The sequence below is a fragment of the Lepisosteus oculatus genome, unplaced genomic scaffold (genome assembly GCF_040954835.1).
Source record: "Lepisosteus oculatus isolate fLepOcu1 unplaced genomic scaffold, fLepOcu1.hap2 HAP2_SCAFFOLD_60, whole genome shotgun sequence".
Taxonomy (NCBI): domain Eukaryota; kingdom Metazoa; phylum Chordata; class Actinopteri; order Semionotiformes; family Lepisosteidae; genus Lepisosteus; species Lepisosteus oculatus.
The window spans coordinates 681309-704063 of record NW_027168149.1 but is presented as its reverse complement, the minus strand read 5'-3'; the positions used below and the strand labels follow the sequence as shown (position 1 = coordinate 704063).

Here is a 22755-nt window from a genome sequence, read left to right as displayed (position 1 = left end):
GCCAACAACGACCACAAGATGGAGATATTGTCTAGACATTACCAACAACGACCACAAGATGGAGATATTGTCCAAAGAGGCAAGAAGGGCAAAGCTGCGATAAGGTAAAATCATTTTTTGAAAGAGATTGCTGTCAGAATGCACAACTGAATCCCAAACAGAATCTCTAGTCAAATATGATCATTTGTGAAACAGGCAAATGAGTCTCTCAGGTGCCCATTGCTCATTTTCAGACACATTTATGCAATACTTTCACCATGCGTTGAGCAATAGGGATTAAAGATACCAGAGGTAAGGTTTAAAAGTGATTCTGAGGTGCAACACATCAGCGATACAGCTAGGCATCTGAAATGCGGGGTTTGAGAGCCCTTCAGGGAACACCGTACCCTAAAGGTACCAGAAGTCCACTAGTATAAGCATTAAGTCACTGTCACCCCTGTTACAATGTGATTGCTACATATCTTCATTTCTTTGGTTTTTAAGGAGTAAGAGTGCAGGGGGTCTAAATCTGCGATCCAGTGTGTTGAAGTATTTCACAACACTACCTGTAGCCCGTATGGAAATAAATACTAATTCTGATTATTGCCCTGGGCATGTACCAATAAATCACTGAGCATATATCACTGTGTTGAAGCTAGAGACCTGTATGTAATATTATGGTGCTAAAATGTCATTTTCACATATATTAATGTAATAAATGATTGCTTATGCTTAATAAACAAATCTAATTAAAATAAAAACTTAAGTTTTGTATTTGTTTTGTACCATAGAACATGATTTTCTTTGTATTTCAAGCCCACAAAGTGTCCAAATGATGCACGACATGATATAAGGAAGATTATCACATGAAAAATCGGTATTATCTTTCTCATGAAAATGCATTCCTTTCATTACCTTTTAATTTTTAAAATGAACTCAAGTTGTGTATAATGTAATAATTTAAGTAGAATAGATTCTAATAATATAATGATCCAGTGTGTTGCACTACTTCACTGCTTCACTGTTCTATGCCGTATGGAAATAAATCCTCAGACTGCTTACTGCCCTGGGCTTGTACCAATAAATTACAGGAGCACATCTATATATCACTGCGTTGAAGCAGGAGACAGACAATCACTGCAAACACATCCTAAATACAGTGTTCCAGCACCTTTGACCTCATCCAGAACGTATCATTTCTTGAAAGGGATTGCTGTCTGAATGCACATCTGAATCCCAAACAGAATCTCTAGTAAAATACGATCATTTGTGAAACAGGCAAATGACTGTCTCAGGGGCCCATTACTCATTCTCAAGACACATGTATGCAGTACGTACACCATGCATTGAGCAAAAGGGATCAAAGACACCACAGGTAAGGTTAGAAGTCATTCTGACTATATTCTAAAATATTGGACTCATATTCTTATGATGGCAGACATGATGCTGCGTTTAAAACCGGGGTTAATGGACATTATATGACTGTCAATTCTGTTTTGTTTTGGAGACACTTGGCTGCCTATATGGTACAGTGCAGCGTGAAGGAAACATTTTCCAAAACTGTGTCAGCTCAAAAGTTGTAAGAGAACCTCTCCAGCTGCTTTAACTCTCTTCATTTTTGTCATTTAATTGTCTGTCGGCACGATGTGGCAGCGTTGCATGACAACCCATCTCACCACGGAAAGGAACCTAACAGCTTTGGTAAGAGAGGAGAAAAGGACCTGGCCAGTAAGGGGCTCGAACCCACGACTTTGGCGTTATTAGCACCATGCTCTAACCAACTGAGCTAACCGGCCTCACGACAGTGATCCTCTCTGTGCAGCGCCTTTTACTTCTATTGACAAATGATAGCGATTCGAAGAGAGATCCTTCAGACCAGCAAGCAAACCCACGGCTATTTCGGTTTTCTATCTAGGCAACGTTGGTGTCTGCAATAGCATACATGAAAGCGTGATGCAATTTCTGTGGGTACATTTGTTGCACGTCATGCACAGTAAGAGTGTTTCTAACACCAAATAAAAAGTCAACAATTAACGATCACGCCTTCTCCTCAGTTAACCCACTGAAACCCTTGCTGTTAACAGTTCTTTACTGCGTGCTTTACGAGCACCTACATATCGTGTCGGTTCTTTCAGCTTTATTCATTAGGTTTTCAAAGGCATAAGTAGAGCACCAGAGGTCTGAAGAACTCATTTCCATGGCAGCAGGGCCAAGTGATTTAGCGTATTTATAGTACCAGGAAAGGAGAAGCGGCACTTCGCCTTTGCCACAGAGGCACAAGGATACGTGTGGCAAACGCCATAGTCGGCAGGATTCAAACCTGCGCAGGGAGTTCTCAACGGATTTCGAGTCCATCGCCTTAACCACTCGGCCACGACTACAGCGAGCTCACCCCCGCCGCATTCCTCCTATAATCTAACACGGAGTGCGAGGTGGCTGCGGAAACGTTTTCAAAGTCGCTCTCTGTTAAAAAAAAATAAATACCTTTGACAAAATACGTGCCGGCAGACAGACATGCCTCAGAGGGTTTAAGGCTGGCTTCACTTTCAAATGATAAAGTCTCCCCGTCCGGATGTCAAAATGCAACTTTGGCAGACAGAAAAAACATCAACAAACCACAAATGTGGACAAGGATTTTACAAGCTGCACCACACTGCACTTTCCAAAGCATTTACATTCCTGTTAGACGCAGGAATTGCCTTTGATTTGCGCGCTTACGAACGCCATGAAAAACGAAACAAAACTAAAGCCCTCAGCTCCTGCACTTGATTATAATGCCGTTACGTGTCGAAGCAGGAATTTATGTCATCCTACCACTGCAACACGGGGAATAGAGGGAAATGAGCACACGCTACGTACGTCTCAATCACTCCCTAGAGTCGTAAGGCGCATTGAAGGGTGCACCCCCATCATTAATCGTTGCGCCTCTGTGAAAGGAAAGCTCTTGAGCAGTCTTTGAAACAGCTCGGATTAAACACTTGATTGCTTCCATGTGCATCTGGAGCCCATTTCTAATTTTCACTTCACGCCGCCCAAAGCATTTCTAAAACATGAGATTCGCGTTTGGGAATGCGCCCTGCCCTACGAATAAAACAGGTCTACGGGTCAGAAACCTGCTCCACGGAAAACAGTTCTGTTGCGCTTTTGATCAAAGGGAGATTCGCTGTTCTTACTTTTTGATGACATAACACCCAAAGGGGCTTCTTTGGAGCTGGATTCCAACCAGCATCCTAAAGTTTCTTGGCGGTATCCTTTACAGTCCTCTGTTCGGTCGACAAGGGACAGAAGGGGGCAGCTTTCCTCACACACACAGTGCAATGTACTGTAGTGTTCCCGTTCATTGAATTCGCAGTTCTGCATCAGACCTCTAACTCGTTTCCTTAGCTTGGATTTAAGCCACGAAGCAGGCTTCTACTGTATAAGGAATCACAAACTATTTGAGAGGCCATCATCCCAGGGGGAACTGACAAAGTCTATCCCTAAACACCTAGCGCAGTCTCTCGAGAGACTGTCAAAAATCGCTTTCTCCATTTCCGTTGCAAGTAAGTGAAAATGCGGTCTCAAACCAGAGCCACTTGGCAGCAGCGGCACGTAAATACTGTTACTGTCACTGCTCGATACTGACGTTAGCCTACTATACCATGTTCAGCCACCGCTAGGAAATGTACGGCTCTAGTACTGGAGCAAACAACAGGAGGGCCAAAGGCACACGGGCACACATGTCAGACATGGAGAGTGACGAGAATGGGACTCAAACCCATGCGTGCAGAGTACAGTGGATTAGCAGTCCATTGCCTTAACCACTCGGCCACCTCATCTAGGAAACTGGGCTGTCCAGACATGGGTTGCCGCGCTCCAGATGATCTTTTTCTTTTTTTTCCCTCGTACTCGAGGGTCATTTTCCTGTTCCACATGCGATTTCAACATTTTCCTTGGGAGATGTCAAGCCAGCAACCCACTACTGTGGTTCAGTGGCCATTGTGGAGTTCAGTGGCCCTGTTGTACACAGAATGCACATTGAGCTCCTTGGACATGAAAAGTTCCAGATAAAAGCCATTTGTCATCCTTTCTCTTGGTGTCGATGTTGCTATTGTATGTAAAGGTGGCAACTTGCTCAGCGAACAGGCGGAGCACACACCGAATGCAGATGTGTCTGAGTGGTGTGTCCAAGTGGCTGCAAAACGACAGCACTCCCAGGGCGCCGTGGCTTAGTTGGTTAAAGCGCCTGTCTAGTAAACAGGAAATCCTGGGTCCGAATCCCAGCGGTGCCTTTTTTGTTCTGTGTTCTTGAACAGAACTGGTCATTATGGACAACCGCCTACAGCTAGACTTAATTAAATGCAAGTATTCATTTCCTGTCTTTAACGCGACTTGTTTTTCTTAAAATGGATGCAACTTGCAAAACATGAAATACAAACCTTGCTAATCAGCGCAATCGGCTGGCAAAAAAAAAGAAGTCAGCAATGTTTTTTTTCTTTAACCTTAACCCTGCTAATGGAGAAGAGTTAAACGACTGAGTCTATGCAGCTTAAACGGTCCGCACGTCGGGTTCTTAGCTGAAAGGGTGGTAAATCCCGCTCACCCCAGTCCTTAATCTTTTAAAAGGATACAAAATTGAACCTAGTCGCCACATCACATACATCCTGTTCAATAATAAAAAGGTAACATCTATCCTCGCTCCAGAGTAAATCTCACGTTGAGGGCACCTTTTTTTTTCACTTTACCGTGAATCGAGCTCGGCTGCACAGAGGAGAGAGCAGAGCAATGAGGTCACGGGGACAGGGGAGTCACACGCTGGCGGTTTGAATACGCGGAAGATCACTGAGGGATCCACAGTATATGGACCCTCCGTGCGCCATCAGTCCGCACTCCGGACTCTGAATCCTGCCATCCGAGTTAAGATCTCGGCGGAACCTGAGGCGCAGTTCCTTCTTAAAACGTAATCTGGTGAGCATTTCTAGAATCGTACTTGTATAGATGCAGCCTTTAATGTGTTGCTAGGTTAAAATTGATGACTTCTTGTATTTCAGTAGGCAACTGCCCTCTTGATTTCAGATTTAATTTCTTTATTACAGGGGCGCTTTTATGAAGACAGAGTCATGTTCAGGTACTTTGCTTGATGGAGGAAGCTCATTTCAGACTCTGTGATCTGCTCACCTGGAAAGGTCTGCTGTACTACTACAAGAGAGAAGTAGAGTCTGGAAGAAGGGACAATTTTATGATTCTTTGGAAGGTAGGTTTTTTTTTCTTTGAAATCGAAATGAATCAGAATATCAGTGCAAAAGACAAACTCTTGGTTTGGTTTAAAGAGATATGGTTTTAAAATAGACAAAATGTAGAAAACAGGTGTTTCTCACTTTTGGAAAAGAATGGACCGGGGGTAATAGTTTACTAGTTGCAGTGCTGAGCTCATCGGGTTGCAGTCCCGCAATGGATAACGCGTTTGACTATGGATCAGGAGATTGTAAGTTTGACTCCTGCCTGGCTCGGGTCGTTTTTAAACGCATCGGGCTACTCCCCTAAGTAGTCTGTGCTACTTACTGCATTGTAATCGTACTCAGTAAGAGATTTCCTTCATGTAAATGAACTGCACCTGACAGCTTTAGAAAATCACCTGGGCTCAGTACGGTGCTGAGAGCTCAGCGTTGCTGTTGTTCTAATTAGCACGCACTGCATCGGCTATGAACCCGAACTTTTCAATTATTCCGATCATTAAGTCAACACGTAGTCCACATGAAAGGTAGAAACATTCTCTTGTCTGTCTCTTGTTTGTATAGAACTGAATGTCCCTGACAATGTACTGTTAGTTTTAATTGAAGAACGGCATTTGTCAAATATATCAGACAAGTTTACGTAACTGCTCATGCGACACTCAGTTGTAATTAGTCAAGAAATAAAGTCGAACAACAGCTGCGGGTTTGATTCTGAACGTATCAGATTGGAGCGCCTTTTACTTCAATTGACAAATGATAGAGATTCGAAGAGAGATCCTTCAGACCAGCAAGCAAACCCACGGCTATTTCGGTTTTCTATCTAGGCAACGTTGGTGTCTGCAATAGCATACATGAAAGCGTGATGCAATTTCTGTGGCTACATTTGTTGCACGTCATGCACAGTAAGAATGTTTCTAACACCAAATACAAAGTCAACAATTAGCGATCACGCCTTCTCCTCAGTTAACCCACTGAAACCCTTGCTGTTAACAGTTCTTTAATGCGTGCTTTACGAGCACCTACATATTGTGTCGGTTCTTTCAGTTTTATTCATTAGGTTTTCAAAGGCATAAGTAGAACACCAGAGGTGCAAACGCAAGATGTGTGGTTATCTGAAGAACTCATTTCCATGGCAGCAGGGCCAAGCGATTTAGCGTTTTTATAGTACCAGGAAAGGAGAAGCGGCACCACGCTTTTGCCGCGCAGGCACAAGGAGACGTGCGGCAGACGCCATAGTCTGCAGGATTCAAACCTACGCGGGGAGTCCCCAACGGATTTCGAGTCCATCGCCTTAACCACTCGGCCACGACTAAAGCGAGTTCGCCATCGACGCATTCCTCCTTTAATCTAACACGGAGTGCGACGTGGCTGCGGAAACCTTTTCAAAGTCGCTCTCCGTTAAAAAAAAAAAAATACCTTTGACAAAATACGTGCCAGCAGACAGACACGCCTCAGAGGGTTTAAGGCTGGCTTCACGTTCAAATGATAAAGTCTCCCCGTCCGGATGTCAAAATGCAGCTTTGGCAGACAGAACAAACATCAACAAACCACAAATGTGGATAAGGATTTTACAAGCTGCACCACACTGCACTTTCCAAAGCATTTACATTCCTGTTAGACGCAGGAATTGCCTTTGATTTGCGTGCTTACAAACGCCATGGAAAACGAAACAAAACAAAAGCCCTCAGCTCCTGCACTTGATTATAACGCCGTTACGTGTCGAAGCAGAAATTTACGTCATCCTACCACTGCAACACGGGGAATAGAGGGAAATGAGCACACGCTACGAATCGTCTCAATCACTCCCTAGAGTCGTAAGGCGCATTGAAGGGTGCACCCCCATCATTAATCATTGCACCTCTGTGAAAGGAAAGCTCTTGAGCAGTCTTTGAAACAGCTCGGATGAAACACTTGATGGCTTCCATGTGCATCTGGAGCCCATTTCTTATTTTCACTTCACGCCGCCCAAAGCATTTCTAAAACAGGAGATTCGCATTTGGGAATGCGCCCTGCCCTACAAATAAAACAGGTCTACGGGTCTGAAACCTGCTCCACGGAAAACAGTTCTGTTGCGCTTTTGATCAAAGGGAGAGTCGCTGTTCTTACTTTTTGATGACATAACACCCAAAGGGGCTTCTTTGGAGCTGTATTCCAACCAGCATCCTAAAGTTTCTTGGCGGTATCCTTTACAGTCCTCTGTTCGGTCGACAAGGGACAGAAGGGGGCAGCTTTCCTCACACATACAGTCCAATGTACTGTACTGTTCCCGTTCATTGAATTCGCAGTTCTGCATCAGACCTCTAACTCGTTTCCTTAGCTTGGATTTAAGCCACGAAGCAGGCTTCTACTGTATAAACGTCTAGAGGAATCACAAACTATTTGAGAGGCCATCATCCCAGGGGGAACTGACAAAGTCTATCCCTAAACACCTAGTGCAGTCTCTCGAGAGACTGTCAAAAATCGCTTTCTCCGTTTGCGTTGCAAGTAAGTGAAAACGCGGTCTCAACCCAGAGCCACTTGGCAGCAGCGGCATGTAAATACTGTTACTGTGACTGCTCGATACCGACGTTAGCCTACTATAACATGTTCAGCCACCGCTAGAAAATGTACAGCTCTAGTACCGGAGCAAAGAACAGGAGGGCCAACACCGAACGGGCACACGTGTCAGACATGGAGAGCGACAAGGATGGGATTCGACCCCATGCCTTAACCACTCGGCCACCTCGTCAACAAAACTGGGCTGTCCTGACATGGGTTGGCGCACTCCAGTTGATCTTTTTCTTTTTTTTCCCTCATACTCGAGGGTCATTTTCCTGTTCCACATGCGATTTCAACATTTTCCTTGGGAGATGTCAAGCCAGCAAGCCACTGCTGTGGTTCAGTGGCCAGTGTGGAGTTCAGTGGCCCTGCTGTACACAGAAAGCACATTGAGCTCCTTGGACATGAAAAGTCCAATAAAAGCCATTTGTCATCCTTTCTCTTGGTGTCGATGTTGCTATTGTATGTAAAGGTGGCAACTTGCTCAGCGAGCAGGCGGAGCACACACCGAATGCAGATGTGTCTGAGTGGTGTGTCCAAGTGGCTGCAAAAGGACAGCACTTCCGGGGCGCCGTGGCTTAGTTGGTTAAAGCGCCTGTCTAGTAAACAGGAAATCCTGGGTCCGAATCCCAGCGGTGCCTTTTTTTGTTCTGTGTTCTCAAACAGAACTGGTCATTATGGACAACCGCATACGTCTAGACTTAATTAAATGCAAGTATTCATTTCCTGTCTTGAACGACTTGTTTTTCTTAAAATGGATGCATCTTGCAAAACATGAAATACAAACCTCGCTAATCAGCGCTCGCAGCTGGCAAAAAAAAAAGAAGTCAGCAATGTTTTTTTCTTTAACCTTAAGCCTGCTAATGGAGAAGAACCTAGTCGCCATATCACATACATCCGTTTCAACGATAAGAAGGTAACAACTATCCTCACTCCAGAGTAAATCTCACGTTGAGGGCATATTTTTTTCCACTTTACCATGAGTCGGGCTCAGCTGCACAGAGGCGAGAGCAGAGCAATGAGGTCACGGGGACAGGGGAGTCACACGCTGGCGGTTTGAACACGCGGAAGAACACTGAGGGATCCACAGTATGTGGACCCTCCGTGCGCCATCATTCCACACCAGACTCTGAATCCTGCCATCCGAGTTAAGATCTCGGCGGAACCTGAGGCGCAGTTCTTTCTTAAAACGTAATCTGGTGAGCATTTCTAGAATCGTACTTGTATAGATGCAGCCTTTAATGTGTTGCTAGGTTAAAATTTATGACTTCTTGAACTTCAGTAGGCAACTGCCCTCTTGATTTCGGATTTAATTTCTTTATTACAGGGGCGCTTTTATGATGAAAGAGTCATGTTCAGGTACTTTGCTTGATGGAGGAAGCTCATTTTGGACTCTGTGATCTGCTCACCTGGAAAGGTCTGCTGTACTACTACAAGAGAGAAGTAGAGTCTGGAGGAAGGGACAATTTTATGATGCTTTGGAAGGTAATGTTTCTTTTTTCTTTGAAATCGAAATGAATCAGAATATCAGTGCAAAAGACAAACTCTTGGTTTGGTTTAAAGAGATATGGTTTTAAAACAGACAAAATGTAGAAAACAGGTGTTTCTCACTTTTGGAAAAGAATGGACCGGGGGTAATATTTTACTAGTTGCAGTGCTAAGCTCACTGGGTTACAGTCCTGCAGTGTCACACCAGGGCCAGTGGCGCAATGGATAACGCGTCTGACTACGGATCAGGAGATTGCAGGTTCGACTCCTGCTGGCTCGGGTCGTTTTTAAACACATCAGCCTACTCCCTAAGTAGCCTGTGCTACTTACTGCATTGTAATCGTACCCAGTAAGAGATTTCCTTCATGTAAATGAACTGCACCTGACAGCTTTAGAAAAACACCTGGGCTCAGTACGGTGCTGAGAGCTCAAGTTGTGTATAATGTAATAATTTAAGTAGAATAGATTCTAATAATATAATGATCCAGTGTGTTGCACTACTTCACTGCTTCACTGCTCTATGTCGTCTGGAAATAAATCCTCAGACTGCTTACTGCCCTGGGCATGTACCAGTAAATTACAGGAACACATCTATATATCATTGCGTTGAAGCAGGAGACACAATCACTGCAAACACATCCTAAATACAGTGTTCCAGCACCTTTGACCTCATCCAGAACGTATCATTTCTTGAAAGGAATTGCTGTCCGAATGCACATCTGAATCCCAAACAGAATCTCTAGTAAAATACGATCATTTGTGAAACAGGTAAATGTCTCAGGGGCCCATTCCTCATTCTCAAGACACATGTATGCAGTACGTACACCATGCATTGAGCAATAGGTATTAAAGACACCACAGGTAAGGTTAGAAGACATTCTGACTATATTCTAAAATATTGGACTTATATTCTTATGATGGCAGACATGATACTGTGTTTAAAACAGGGGTTAATGGACATTATATGACTGTCAATGCTGTTTTGTTTTGGAGACTCTTGGCTGCCTATGTGGTACAGTGCAGCGTGAAGAAAACATTTTCCAAAACTGTGTCAGCTCAAAAGTTGTAAGAAAACCTCTCCAGCTGCTTTAACTCTCTTCATTTTTGTCATTTAATTGTCTGTCGGCACTATGTGGTAGCGTTGCATCACAACCCATCTCACCACGGAAAGGAACCTAACAGCTTTTGTAAGAGAGGAGAAAAGGACCTGGCCCGTACGGGGCTCGAACCCCAGCCTTGGCGTTATTAGTACCACGCCAAAAAAAAAAAAGCGTCGACATTACCTCTTTCAAAAGGCTTCACTTTCCTAGTCACATTCCATGGCTCATTGAACCCTGGCTGTTTCCTCCAGCGGTATAGTATTGCAGTTAGACAGCACGATGCCTGCAAGACTATGTCGCGCTCTGACGAGACTGTCAAAAATTGCTTTCGCCGATTGTATTGCAAACCGGCGGAAGCGGGGTATTGGGAAAAGTTTTCAACTAGCAATAATCGCGCCTCGGCTAAACCTCACAGGCTACGATACTGCCAATGCGCAAAGCTGACGGTTGCCAGGCAACCGCGGGGATCCTATGGAAATCGTTATCAATCGTCTCATGGCATGTCGTTGCTGTAACGCTTCATATTTGTCGTCTTCTTCTTCTAGCTTGAGGTTTTAAAGAATTTCATGACAGACAAGGGCTCCGTCGGGAACAAAGGGCGTTGTGAGAAAACCGTTGCTTATTTTCAGCAGCAGAAATACAACCCTTTAAATACAAGATGACAGAACAATGACGAAGGGCATGCCGGGAGGAACTCATGCACTACAGAGGAAAGGGGGCGGGCACGTACAGTTCACAATCAAGCCACAAGTACTCTTCTTGGATGTTGCACAAACAAATCCTAACGTCTTGAAAGCATTGCAGCATGTTTGTGTCCCACTTCCGGTGGCTGCGGGACGACTGACACGAACGGACAAACACAATCTGTGGCGTTTAGCGTGACATAGTCTTGCAGGCATCGTGCTGTCTCACTGCAATACTATACCGCTGGAGGAAACAGCCCGGGTTCGATGAGTCTTGGAATGTGACTAGGAAAGTGAAGCCTTTTGAAAGAGGTAAAGCACTGCACAACGGAATTGAGGGAGAATCTTACAGGGGATTCTGAGCGGTGTCTGCATACACGCAGTCCGATACGGGTGCTGAAAGCTTGAGCTACTCTTAATGTCATGCTGCCTTTCCTCGGAGTAAATCTGTTACATTGAAAGAATGCTTCTCGCAGGTTCAAAAAGGGACCCTTGTTAATTGGAGAAATCAATGATTTCGAATGAATTCTGTATGCGTTAAAAGACAGCTATACACAGAAAACATGCAGGACACTGCTCATGATGTTTCCCGAGCCGAAACACAGTGCGTTTTTCAAAGCCATCTGACAAAGCCCGCCCACTGAAAACTGCAGCAGATCGTGTAAAGACGTTCAACTTTGTAACTACTGCACGCACAGGAAGCAGAATAAATTCCTCTTTTCAAACTGTCAAAGGTTTGCTTTGTGAACGCTGCAGGACATCGCACAATCTCTTTTGAACGGGGACAAACAATTTCTTATGGGGCGCAGTAAGTACAGACGTTTAAAGAGCTCCACTCATGCCGACGATGCAGCATGAAGAAGCGCAACCTAACGTTTGACAGACAAAAGCCGGGCGCCGCTACGAGCAATATGAAATCAAACTGACAGCACACGGCGTTTCGCGCTGACTCAAAAGTGATCTCGACAGACGCTGTTCTCTGCATAACGCTGAAAGAGCTAAAGAGCGTTTCTGTTGAGACGTAACAAGCTTGTTTCTTTCTACCATGATGTTACCATGACAAAATCTGTCTTTAAACACCTTGCTCAAAAATTGCTTTCGCCGATTGTATTGGAAACCGGCGGAAGCGGGGTATTGGGAAAAGTTTTCAACTAGCAATAATCGCGCCTCGGCTAAACCTCACAGGCTACGATACTGCCACTGCGCAAAGCTGACGGTAGCCAGGCAACCGCGGGGATCCTATGGAAATCGTTATCAATCGTCTCATGGCATGTCGTTGCTGTAACGCTTCATATTTGCGGCCGGACACTTCCCGCCCCCCAAAGAAAAGAGCGCCAATCAGACAGGCTGAGACCGAGGACTCGCAGAGCAGAAGGCCACAGTCGCCGTAATAAGAGCGATTGTGAGCGGTTTTGTTTTCTCTCTTTGACCAGCCCAGCTGCGCCCCACCCAAAGGCAGGGAAGCACAAAAATTGTATGGAACTCATTCATGCTCCTCTCCATGGAAATCTTTAGTAAAAGGCAAAAGATTTGTACGAGATGAAGAGAAACCAGAGTGCGTGGCTGGACAGCTGCAGGAGCCCAGGCCGCCTTCAAGTCCTCTGCCTTGCCGGTCGTGGTTGGCAATGCACCTGGCCTTACAAACGAGCCAGTGGGGCCCGTTCAGCTCCGGGCTCATCGCCTGCGGCTCTCTGCTTATCTGGCAGGGGAGATACCTTGATCAGCCTGTAGTTGGAGTAGTTGGATTGTTTTCTTGTTTTGTGGAAGCAGTGTTTGTTTTGCAGTTTGAGATGGCAACCTTTGGATCCCGCAAGAATGCTGTACGTTTTGAGCTTTTGGATGACCTCTTCATGGATCGTATGCAGTTCAGCAGAAAAGTGTTACAGAAGGAACTTGGCTTTGAACCTCGGCACTTGTATTTCATCTTCGCTCTCCCAGGTCAGAAAGCATTTGAGGTTGTTTTTGCTACCTATTCTCTGTTTGAACAATGTGTGGATGTGTTTGAGGCAAAAAGAGGGAAAGTTCCTGCCCTTGAGAAGATCAACTTGCAGCCTCTGACACAGAGAGAGAGGTTGTTATGTTCTCGGAAATGGCAAAGACGGAGGACATTCACACCTGGCTTAAGCAGTACTGCACCATCCACCATGGAACTGAGGTTAGAGATGTTGACGGTATAAAAACAGGAGCAAGGAAATTCGAGGTTCGCTTGCTACCGGACAATGTCAATGGAGGCTTAAGGCACCTGCCCTCTACAATCCAGCTGGGCGCCTGCAATGGCTATGTTTTTTATGTGGGACAACCAAAGGTGTGTCGGCGCTGTGGTGCTGTGGGACACCTGGCATCGTCCTGCACTGTGAAATGCTGCAAGACCTGTGGCAAACAGGGACATTAAGCCTCTGACTGTTCAATGCTGCCAAAGTGCAATTTATGTGGCTCGGAAGGACACGTTTTTAAGAACTGCCCTCACGCCTACGCCTATAAACTCAAAATGAGAAAGGATGAGGCAGTGCTTGTTTCAGCCAAACCGGCCTGAAAAAGCCAAAGCAAACAACAAGTCAAACAAAGAACCCTTGTTGGACAAAGAGTCTCAGCCTCCAGCCAGGATCAGTCCTGCTGTGGCTCCGGGGCCGGTGGAAGAGAAATCCACTACGCCCCCACAACCGCAGACTGCACCAGACAAGCACGAGGGTTTGAAAACCCCAGAGAACAGCGAGGACCCCTCCCCCACTCCTGCTCCTCAGAACGAGGGCCAGTGTGGGGCCCCCCGGTGGAGCGGGTCCAGCGAGGATACCCAGGATTCAGCGGAGCTGCTTTTCTCAGACTCTGCAAGTGCTACAGATGCCCTCCTCTCCTCCATCCAGTCCATCACGGAGGATCTGCAACAGCTGGTGGTTGAGGGGGAAGAGGAGACTGGTGCATCGGCTGCACCCCTTTCCCCTCGGTGCTCCCAGGAGCTGGACTTGAGGAAAAGGAAAAATGACTCTGTTTTCTCCCCGAGCGAGGAGGAAGGAGAGCATGGCGATGGGGACAGCTGGAACCCCTCCACCCCTCCTTCTACCCCCTTCCTTGAAATGGACTCCGTGAACGCTTTTACTGCTGCCACCCTGATGAAGGCTCATTCAGAGGATGGCTGGCAGGAAATTGGTAAGAAGAAAAAGAAAAAGAGAAGGTAACAGGTGAGACCGAAGAGAAATGTGTTTTGTAAAGACTGGTTCCACTTTCTTATGTAATATGGCTCTAAACATAATTTCTCTTAACACCAGAGGTATCAATGACAGAGTTAAATGCCAGTGTGTCTTTGATTACCTCCAGCAGAGAGAGGGAGATGTGTTGATGTTGCAGGAGTGTGCTTTAGCCTATCAAGAGAGGTATAAAAGCTTTGAAGATAGGTGGGATAAAGGGCCTTCTGTTTGGTCAGGGGACAATAACAACAGAGCCTCTGGCGTGGCCATTCTTTTCAAAGGATGGGCTTTCAAATTGAAAAGTATTCAGAGGGTCATAGATGGCAGGTTGCTGTGTGTGGATGTGGAATGGGGGACCGTTAACCTGCCGCTAATCAATGTGTATTGTCCTACTGACGTGGGAGGAAGGGTGGAGCTACTCAAGGCACTCTCTCCCCTATTGTTAAGTAGCACAGACGTGATAGTGGGAGGGGATTTTAATTGTATCTTAGAGCACACAGACAGGCAGTCTAGCTCTCCGATAAAATTGGATTCCAGCTCACTGGCCCTGCAAAACTTAGTTCAAGACTTTAAACTCTCAGACACATATAGATGTATATATCCCACAACAGCAGGATATACATGGTCAGGGAGGAATAGCAGCTCCAGAATTGACTATTGCTTTGTCTCAGAGAGAGTGAAAGTTGTTGGGGTCACTCTTCAGCCTGTCTTCTTCTCAGATCATCAGGCTTTAGGGTGTAGAGTGGAACTCCAGGGCGGGACTGTCTTTGGCCCAGGCCTCTGGAAACTCAACACAAAGCTGCTAGAGAACGAGGGGGTAGTATCCCGCTACAAGGAGAAACTATCACAGTGGCTGTCCTTGCAGTGTCTGTACGGGTCAGTAGGAGAGTGGTGGGAGGAGGTGAAGATGAGGACAAAGGCCTTTTTCATGGCTGAGGGAAGGAAGGCTGCTGCCAGACGGAGAGGAGTGCTAGCCAGGAAACAGAGGCAGCTGCAGCGTCTCTACACGATGCTGCACAGTGGCTTCGATGTGCTCGAGGATATCACCCTTTTAAAAAAGGACATCCGGAGCATAGCCAAGAAAGTAGTCGAGGAGTGCTGTTAAGAAGCAGAGTGCAGTTCTTGGAAGAAAATGAGAAGTGTACTCGCTTCTTTTTCAGGAAAGTGGTAGGCTCCAAGTCTGTCATGGAAAGTGTAGTTGATGAGGAGGGACGAGAGAGAACAGAGCCGAGTGCTATCCTCTCCTGCACCGAGGCCTTCTACTCAAGACTGTACAGCTCTACAGAGGTAAAGGATGAAGAAATTCATTTTTTTACCTCAAAGCTAGAAAACGTTTTGAGTGAAGAAGATAGGGAAGTACTTGAGAGGGATTTGACAGTAGAAGAGCTGAGACAGGCTATGGAGAGCTTACAGAAGGGGAAAACTCCGGGTGCTGACGGGCTCCCTAAAGAATTTTATTGCACCTTTTGGGATCTGCTTCAGGATCCGCTACTGCTCCTATTCGAGGAAAGCTATAAGACAGAATTGCTGCCTGACTCTTTAAGAGAAGGCACTATCTCTCTCTTGTTTAAGAAAGGAGCAAAGAATGACATAAAGAACTGGAGACCCCTCAGCCTGTTAGGCGTGGACACTAAGATCCTGTCCAAAGCCCTTTTCCTGCGCCTACAAAATGTAGTGGCCTCACTGGTAGGGAAAGAACAGACTTGTGGGATAGTAGGACGCCTGATGAGCGACAACCTTGCCTTGTTGAGGGATGTCTGTCTGTACTCAGAGGATCGCTCCCTCCCTCTGTGCGTTTTAGGTGTAGACCTAGAAAAGGCCTTTGACCGCCTAAACCGGCAGTACTTAACATCGGTACTTGAGCACATGAAGTTTGGCCCCATCATGAGAAAGTGGATTAACCTGCTGTACACAGGTAGCAACAGCAGAGTAATGGTTAATGGCAATAGATCACACCCCTTTGAAGTCTGTTCAGTAGTGAGGCAGGGCTGCCCATTATCCCCTTTGTTATTCGTTTTGGCTACGGAGCCCTTAGCCTGTGCCTTGCGCCAGGATCAGGCCATTAATGGGATACCAGTGCCTGGAAGTGGGGGAGGAGAGGTAAAGACATCTCTATACATGGATGACGTCACCCTGCTCCTCTCTGACAGTACCTCAATTAGCAGAGCTCTGCAGTGTTGTGAGCGTTTCTCTTTGGCTTTCTCTGCAAAAATTAACAAATCTAAGAATGAGATTTTTTATCAGAACTGGAGGGAGCCAAAAGAAGGACATGATCTCAGGCTGCAAGAGAAGAGAATTAAGGTCCTGGAGAATTAATTCCTGGCTTGGCATCTCCCAAGGAAAATGTTGAAATCGCACGTGGAACAGGAAAATGACCCTCGAGTACGAGGGAAAAAAAAGAAAAAGATCATCTGGAGCGCGCCAACCCATGTCCGGACAGCCCAGATCCCTCGACGAGGTGGCCGAGTGGTTAAGGCGATGGACTGCTAATCCGTTGTGCTCTGCACGCATGGGTTCGAATCCCATCCTCGTCGCGCTCCATGTCTGACACGTGTGCCCGTTCGGCGTTGGCCCTCCTGTCATTTGCTCCGGTTCTAGAGCCGTGCATTTTCTAGCGGTGGCTGAACATGGTATAGTAGGCTAACGTCGGTATCGAGCAGTAACAGTAACGGTATTTACGTGCCGCTGCTGCCAAGTGGCTCTGGGTTGAGACCGCGTTTTCACTTACTTGCAACGCAAACGGAGAAAGCGATTTTTGACGGTCTCTCGAGAGACTGCGCTAGGTGTTTAGGGATAGACTTGTCAGTTCCCCCTGGGATGGTGGCCTCTCAAATAGTTTGTGATTCCTCTAGACGTTTATACAGTAGAAGCCTGCTTCGTGGCTTAAATCCAAGCTAAGGAAACGAGTTAGAGGTTTGATGCAGAACTGCGAATTCAATTAAGGGGAACACTACAGTACATTGCACTGTATGTGTGAGGAAAGCTGCCCCCTTCAGTCCCTTGTCGACCGAACAGAGGACTGTAAAGGATACTGCCAAGAAACTTAAGGATGCTGGTTGGAATCCAGCTCCAAAGAAGCCCCTTTGGGTGTTATGTCATCAAAAAGTAAGAACAGCGAATCTCCCTTTGATCAAAAGCGCAACAGAGCTGTTTTCCGTGGAGCAGGTTTCAGACCCGTAGACCTGTTTTCCCAAACGCGAATCTCCTGTTTTAGAAGTGCTTTGGGCGGTGTAGCGGCGAGGCTTATTAATAAGAAAGAATTAAGTGTTTCTGAGCTTTCCCAAATTAGGCCTCATCTCTCTGTTCATCTCTGTGGTGCAGCCACAGAGAAACTATTCATGCAGGCTGATTTAAGGTTTCCCTTGATAAGGGACAGCTCCCAAAGGGGGATGCACTTAGCTAAGCCTGGCTATCATGATCAATGGTCATCCATTGGCGCCTATCTGTCTAGGGAGTGCCAGATGGACATCTGGACTGCATTCCTAAGTGTCAGGAGTAAGTGACTCATATCTCACCTTGATCAACCAATCAGGGACTGGTAGGGCCGAGTAACCCACGTGGGACTCTGATGCCCATGGAACTTTCAGCCAATCAACGAGCTGAAGTTCCTCCAGGTAAAAACAGGCAACACAGAGAGCCTGAGAGATTCAGTGGGAATTCAGTAGAGATTTCTGTGGAGTTTTCTAAAGGGAATTCAAAGGAGAATTCCAGGGCAGGACAGCCCAGGAGCAGAAGGCTCCCAAGGGCAGGACATTCTCACAGCGCGCCTCCTGACCATCCTGAGACTCAGCCCGGACAACCACGGAACGGCCAGTGTGTCCGAGTGCCAGAACTTTCCTTTGTTCTAAGAGTCTAAAGCGGAGGTTGCCAGAGAGTAACCAGAGGATCCACCCGAGGTTAGCACCAGCAGCAGGCCTCGTGAACAGGTCGGAACTGTGGACAGTTGAATCACTATTCAGAACTAGCTCTTCATCAGGAACGAACCGGTCTTCTTCTTGACTTGCTGGGACCCACAGTCATCTTTTCTCCTGTGCACAAACTTTGCTAGTTAAAGCCAACACTAACTAGCCGGTCAGTGAGCATCAGCAGCGCACCGTCGCAACCCGCACAGCACAGCCTGGCACCTAGACAGAGAGCACGGATTGGACAGCAACAAGCCTGCAACTGTTTCTTTGTGCCCGCAGGAGATCTGAATCCCCAGAGATTGGATGAGTATTCAACTTCACTGCATTACTGCTCGCGAATTCAATTGTTATCCCAACCAGTTGATATCAATTTAATTCCTAAGAGTTATGTACTTGTTTTCAGTATCTAATGTAGAAGTTATTACCAGGTTCATTTATGAAATGGTCTAAATGAATGATATACTGAATGTATGTCCTCTTGATATGTGTAACACTTTGTAACTGACTGAATATATACCTTTTGTATTCTGATAACCCTCTCGATAAGATCTGTTCGTTTTACATGCATATTCTATGTATTGTAACGCCCTCGCCTGGTGGTGAGGAGGAAGCGCCCCTAGGCGCTCGTAGTACCGCTGGGCATGCTAGGAGTGGTAGCCGGAGTGCGGTCTACGCGAGAGAAGCTCGCCCCACACCCAAAGTCCGTCAAGGCCCCCTGCGCCCTGTGGGAGGCCTTGGAGGTAAAGGACGGGGTGCTGCGCCGGGGGTGCCGGGTACCCTCCAGTGGCGAGGTACGGTGGCAGCTGATGGTGCCTTGGTCGCTCCGCGGGGCGGTGCTCCGAGCAGTGCATGGCCAGCCGGGCGTGGGGCACTTTGGCGGTAAAAAAACCCTGTAGCGCCTCCGAGGCCATTTTTATTGGGGTCTTTGCCACCGGGACGTGGAGTGGTACTGCCGAACGTATGCAGTGTGCGTGGCGCAGAAGGGTCCCCCCGAGCGCTCTCGGGCCCCCCTCCAACAACACCAGGTGGGGGCTCCTATGGAGCGGGTGGGGGTGGACGTTTTGGGCCCGTTTCTGCGCACCGAGGCCGGGAACCTCTACGTCTTGGTGGCCATGGATTATTTTATGAAGTGGCCGGAGGCCTACGCCCTCCCGGACCAGAGTGCCCCCACGGTGGCCGATGCACTGCTGGAGGGGATGTTTGCCAGGCTGGGGGTGCCGGAGGAGTTACATAGTGACTAGGGGCGTAACTTCGAGTCCCAGGTCTTCGCCAGAGTGTGCCAGTGCCTGGGGATCACTAAGACGCGGACCACACCTCTGCATCCCCAGAGCAACGGGTTGGTGGCGCGGTTTAATCGTACGCTCACCACCCAGCTGGCCACCCTGGTGTCCCGGCACCAACGGGACTGGGACCGCCACCTCCCCCTTGCACTCTGGGCGTATAGGACCGTGGTCCAGGAATCCACCGGGTGCACCCCAGCCTCACTCATGCTGGGCCGGGAAATGTGAACCCCGGTGGACCTGGTCTTCGGCCCGTCGCCCGGAGACGGGTCGGCACCGCTGGCTGGACCGGACTACGAATGGGACCTGCGGCAGCGGATGCAGCAGGTGCACAGCTTTGCACGGACCCACCTGACACAGGCGGGGGTCCGGCAGAAGCGGCACTACGACCTGCGCTGCAGGGGGCCTGCCTTCCAGCCCGGGGACTCGGTTTGGGTGTACAACCCGCGCCGCCGCAAATGCCTCAGCCCTAAGCTGGCGCCGTCGTGGGAGGGGCCCGCTGAGGTACTCTGGGTGGTGGGCGAGGTCTGCTACCGTGTCCGGTTGCGAACACGGGGGAGAGTGGTGGTCCTGCACCAAGACCGGCTGGCCCCCTACCAGGCCCGGGAGGAGGAGCCGTGTGGGGAGGCTCTAGAGGACCAGCTGGGGCTGGAGCCGGCCGATAGTGGGGCGTCCGTGGGTCGCCAGCCGTCACCGTGGCCAACGGCTTCTCACACAGGGTTCCACAGCAGTTAGCCGAGTACGAGTACAGCCTGAGGGGGGTGTTCGACGTCGGCGAGACGCCAGACGCTTCAGGTTTTTAAGGAGTAAGAGTGCAGGGGGTCTAAACCTGCGATCCAGTGTGTTGAAGTATTTCACAACACTACCCCTAGCACATCTGGAAATAAATCCTCATAATGATTATTGCCCTGGGCATGTACCAAAAAATCACTGAGCATATATATATATATATCACTGTGTTGAAGCTAGAGACACAGAATAAGTGCAAACACATACAGTGTTCCTGCACCTTTGACCTCATCCAGAATGTATCGTTTTTTGAAAGGGATTGCTGTCAGAATGCACAACTGAATCCCAAACAGAATCTCTAGTCAAATATGATCATTTGTGAAACAGGCAAATGAGTCTCTCAGGTGCCCATTGCTCATTTTCAGACACAATTATGCAATACTTTCACCATGCGTTGAGCAATAGGGATTAAAGATACCAGAGGTAAGGTTAAAAGTGATTCTGAGGTGCAACACATCAGTGATACAGCTAGGCATCTGAAATGCGGGGTTTGAGAGCCCTTCAGGGAACACCGTACCCTAAAGGTACCAAAAGTCCACTAGTATAAGCATTAAGTCACTGTCACCCCTGTTACAATGTGATTGCTACATATCTTCATTTCTTTGGTTTTTAAGGAGTAAGAGTGCAGGGGGTCTAAATCTGCGATCCAGTGTGTTGAAGTATTTCACAACACTACCTGTAGCCCGTCTGGAAATAAATCCTCATTCTGATTATTGACCTGGGCATGTACCAATAAATTACTGAGCATATATATATATATATCACTGTGTTGAAGCTAGAGACCTTTATGTAATATTATGATGCTAAAATGTCATTTTCACATATATTAATGTAATAAATGATTGCTTATGCTTTATAAACAAATCTAATTAAAATAAAAGCTTACGTTTTGTATTTAACTTGTACCATAGAACATGATTTGCTTTGTATTTCAAGCCCACAAAGTGTCCAACTGACGCACTACATGATATAAGGAAGATTATCACATGCATATCGGTATTATCTTTCTTATGAAAATGCATTCCTTTCATTACCTTTTACTTTTTAAAATGAACTCAAATTGTGTATAATGTAATAATTTAAGTAGAATAGATTCTAATAATATAATGATCCAGTGTGTTGCACTACTTCACTGCTTCACTGCTCTATGCCGTCTGGAAATAAATCCTCAGACTGCTTACTGCCCTGGGCATGTACCAATAAATTACAGGAGCACATCTATATATCACTGCGATGAAGCAGGAGACACACAATCACTGCAAACACATCCTAAATACAGTGTTCCAGCACCTTTGACCTCATCCAGTACGTATCATTTCTTGAAAGGGATTGCTGTCCGAATGCACATCTGAATCCCAAACAGAATCTCTAGTAAAATACGATCATTTGTGAAACAGGTAAATGACGGTCTCAGGGGCCCATTCCTCATTCTCAAGACACATCTATGCAGTACGTACACCATGCATTGAGCAATAGGGATTAAAGACACCACAGGTAAGGTTAGAAGTCATTCCGACTATATTCTAAAATATTGGACTCATATTCTTATGATGGCAGTCACTTATGATAGTGACAGAGACGCTGTGTTGTAAAAGGGCGCTGTCTTTTGGATGAGATGTAAAACAGAGGTCACAGCGAGCTGAAAAACACGTTTTGAAAAGTGTGCTTTTCCTGCCCCAGAAGTTAAATGGGGGTGACCAAAGTTGCCCAAACGTGTTTATTTCTGCTGAAAAACCCGTTTTGACAGCTTCTGCACAGTGGGGTTAAGGGCTGACTCAGTGGGCTCTAATGAGCCAGGCAGCTACATTGGGATTCCAAGGTTTGAAAAAATACGTTTATTTCGAGCTGAAAAACAAGTTTTGAAAAGTGTGCTTTTCCTGCCCCAGAAGTTAAATGGGGGTGACCAAAGTTGCCAAAATATGTTTATTTCTCTGTCACTATGCTGGGGAATTGGGACCCGCACAGACCTCAGGGTGAATGCCCCCCCGCCGGCACCATTAACACCGCTTCCAGCTGGAAGCTTTGTTTTTCCCTGTAGCTCACCCTCATCCGGGTACTGACCTGGCTCACACCTGCTTAGCTTCAGTGGGTTTTCAGTTGCAAGTTGCAAGGGGATGCAAGTGATGGAGCCGCTCGCTGCAAAAGCTACTGCATTGGCCGGGAATCGAACCCGAGCCTCCCGCGTGGCAGGCGAGAATTCTACCACTAAATCACCAATGCTCAGTGCCTGGACCTTCAAAAAAGACGCTTTTTTGGTGCTCTGTGCAAAACGCGTCGACATCTGCTTCCAGCTGCAAAATGCCATTTGCAGACGCTGAAGAATTTATTTCCAAGGCAGCGGGTACAAGCGATTTGGCGTTTTAAAACCACCAGGAACAGCAAAGAGGTGCGCTTCTTTGCTTGCGCCAGAACACAACGACAGGAGGTGGACAACGTAGTCGGCAGGATTCGAACCTGCGCGGGGAGACCCCAATAGATTTCTAGTCCATCGCCTTAAGCACTCGGCCACGACTACAGCAAACCCCGCCACCGCTGCGTTCTTGCTACAATCTTACCTGGATCGCGAGGCGCCGGCGGAAGCCTATTTCAAAGTCGTTC

At 47.0% G+C, this 22755-nt stretch overlaps 8 non-coding genes across 8 annotated transcripts; 3 read left to right on the top strand and 5 right to left on the bottom strand.

Annotated features, from left to right (window-relative positions):
- Nucleotides 1–2278: 2278 nt before the first annotated feature.
- trnas-cga (transfer RNA serine (anticodon CGA)) lies at nucleotides 2279–2360 on the bottom strand. The gene has a single exon. It is a non-coding gene; the product is annotated as a tRNA-Ser (tRNA).
- A 1816-nt stretch (nucleotides 2361–4176) lies between these two features.
- On the top strand, nucleotides 4177–4250 carry trnat-agu (transfer RNA threonine (anticodon AGU)). Its single transcript has one exon. It is a non-coding gene; the product is annotated as a tRNA-Thr (tRNA).
- Nucleotides 4251–6423: 2173 nt separating this feature from the next.
- Nucleotides 6424–6505, bottom strand: trnas-cga (transfer RNA serine (anticodon CGA)). The gene has a single exon. It is a non-coding gene; the product is annotated as a tRNA-Ser (tRNA).
- Nucleotides 6506–8297: 1792 nt separating this feature from the next.
- Nucleotides 8298–8371, top strand: trnat-agu (transfer RNA threonine (anticodon AGU)). Its single transcript has one exon. It is a non-coding gene; the product is annotated as a tRNA-Thr (tRNA).
- A 2247-nt stretch (nucleotides 8372–10618) lies between these two features.
- Nucleotides 10619–10760, bottom strand: LOC138231429 (U4 spliceosomal RNA). Its single transcript, XR_011186681.1, has one exon. It is a non-coding gene; the product is annotated as a U4 spliceosomal RNA (small nuclear RNA).
- Nucleotides 10761–12068: 1308 nt separating this feature from the next.
- On the bottom strand, nucleotides 12069–12213 carry LOC138231445 (U4 spliceosomal RNA). The gene has a single exon (XR_011186696.1). It is a non-coding gene; the product is annotated as a U4 spliceosomal RNA (small nuclear RNA).
- A 230-nt stretch (nucleotides 12214–12443) lies between these two features.
- LOC138231476 (U5 spliceosomal RNA) lies at nucleotides 12444–12560 on the bottom strand. The gene has a single exon (XR_011186727.1). It is a non-coding gene; the product is annotated as a U5 spliceosomal RNA (small nuclear RNA).
- Nucleotides 12561–16635: 4075 nt separating this feature from the next.
- Nucleotides 16636–16717, top strand: trnas-gcu (transfer RNA serine (anticodon GCU)). The gene has a single exon. It is a non-coding gene; the product is annotated as a tRNA-Ser (tRNA).
- The last annotated feature ends 6038 nt before the right edge of the window (nucleotides 16718–22755 follow it).